Here is a 2,194-nt window from a genome sequence, read left to right as displayed (position 1 = left end):
ATTTTATTAAATAAATGCAGCCTTGGTGCGCATGAGACTTATTTCGAAAACACATTTTTCCGTAGTTTATTTTGTTGAAGGCCTGGAACTTTTTTTCCCCTTGTTTCCATGAATCTTTGACTTCTTGTGTGGTAACAATAACAAAATTAAGATGATCTCATTCCATTCTCCTTCTGTAAAAGACAGCAGTATAACTGTTTTAGACATGTTTTACAATAGAGTTTTATGAGATCATAAATTAATGAATTCCATTATTCCAAAGACTTAGTGTTGGATAATGAGGTTTGGTGTCTTCCCTTGTGCAGGATGTTCATCAAGAAAATAGTATTATTATTTTCACGTTAAATCATGAAAATAGTAAAAGACAAGAATAAAAAAATCTGATGACTTGTTTTTCCCTCCCTGACATTTCTTACAGGATTGTCCTTTCCTCTGTGGCATATGAGTTATGGAGAATATGATGTTTAATCAGATTTCTTCACTTTTGCTAAACAATATATTTACCTTGTGTGATTAGTTCACAACTATGATTGCCTTATTTTTTTATTACAATACTGTTTAAGTATTTGAATTTTTCTGTGTAGATTTGAATGCTTTGCCAGTAGACAGAAACTTTCTTGGAATATTTTAATGCTTTTGGAAATGGGTAATTGACATAGAATATTTCCAGAACTAGACCTACTTTTTATTATTAATATAATTTTTTATTAAAAATTAAACCGGTACCACTTTTATATTTGGATTATCTTGGTCCTCATTGCAAAGCTCACCTGCTCATTCTTGCTCAGTTAGCCTTGTCTCCCTGTTATAAACCATCCTAAAATAACACTATTTATCACAGCCCTTTTTTCTGTATTGAAATTCCGGCTTTTAAAGTGAAAAAACTGTTAATTAGCAGTGCAATTCCCTAAGTGTATGTAATGCTAACTGGACCTGAGCACAGTAAATTATAACTTGTGAGCCTTTTACAGAGCATGTGAAGCCCCCACTGCCTTGATTTGATTGACAACCAGGTTTTATTTGATGGCTTCAGCACACTTGCCGTGTAGGAATGTGCGTCCACCGCTGGCGGCCAGTCTCTGTTTTGTTAACTACAGGCAGTGTGTCGTTTGGGACGCTAAAGTGCAGATTGCTGCGACTGTGGGAGTGAGGTTACAGAAAGATGTCAAAACCATCCCAGCAGTCCTTTATTACCAGCATCAACATTTGAAATGAGGTGTTGGCTTTCATTTGTTTTAATTTTCTCCAAATGTCAGGCACTGCGTGCTAATGCGGACATTCACATTACTGCTAGGTGTGATGTACGTCAAAACATGGAGCATATTTTTGGCAAAGCTAGGGTTATGAAAAGTCATTTAGCTATAGTGTGAAAAGATGAGCACAGATTTTTCTGTCCAAGTGTAAGTGAGAGGGAAATTTGACCTAATGAAATCCATACCTATAAATAAATATTATTTATAAAATGTGTCAAATAGTGGCAAGTGGATAAAATGAGCACTTGAGATGCTTAGATTTTCTCGCCACCAAAACCAGCAAGTTTCAGCTAACGAATGCAAAATAAATTCAGCATTAACCTTTCACTCTGCCTTGAAAACTCTTATTCTGTTTCTGGAGCTGTTGAAATACCCCTGTTGTGAAAGTGCTTTACGCAGTTGTTTAGACAATAAAACTCATTTCAGTTTTAAGCTTTTGTTCCGATCACATCCTGAAACTTCCCTGATTATCCTTCCATACGTTGCAGCAGGACGCAGTGGGCCCTCGCTCCAAACTACGTTATAAAACATGATGCTCCCTATCCGGCCCTTAATCGCCTGTGGTCTTAATGGCTGATATCAGTCATCTTAGCCTTGTGTTGCACAAAAAGGAAATGGCTCTTAATTCTCCTTCAGGTCTAAATGCTCTAACTCTCATGTCAGCTAAAACCATTAAACCTACTCCCAGAGCCGCCCGGAGAGGAAACCATAGGAAAGCAGGCGCACATGAGCTGGGCCTGATTGAATTTATTAATTAGACGATTTGTTTTTACATGTCAGCTAAGCACTTTATTTCACACTCCACAGTGTAATTCGGTTCATCATTCTGAAGGATGAACGTAATATATGCTGAATAACTCCTCAAGACCCCTCAAGCGCTCATTTTTGTTGTTGTTGATAATTTAGTGTATTTTGGCTCTAAATTCCTGTAGAGTAATGCT

At 36.9% G+C, this 2,194-nt stretch overlaps 1 protein-coding gene across 1 annotated transcript in view; it reads left to right on the top strand.

Annotated features, from left to right (window-relative positions):
- LOC107577338 (tryptophan--tRNA ligase, mitochondrial-like) overlaps positions 1-2,194 on the top strand; it is a gene marked incomplete at its 3' end in the record, with an annotated part of 11,305 nt that overhangs the window by 552 nt on the left and 8,559 nt on the right. The gene's annotated exons all lie outside the window — the stretch shown is intronic.

The sequence above is a fragment of the Sinocyclocheilus grahami genome, unplaced genomic scaffold (assembly GCF_001515645.1).
Source record: "Sinocyclocheilus grahami isolate Dianchi unplaced genomic scaffold, SAMN03320097.WGS_v1.1 scaffold5780.1, whole genome shotgun sequence".
Taxonomy (NCBI): Eukaryota; Metazoa; Chordata; class Actinopteri; order Cypriniformes; family Cyprinidae; genus Sinocyclocheilus; species Sinocyclocheilus grahami.
The sequence above is the reverse complement of the archived record's forward strand: the minus strand, read 5'-3'. Positions and strand labels throughout refer to the sequence as shown.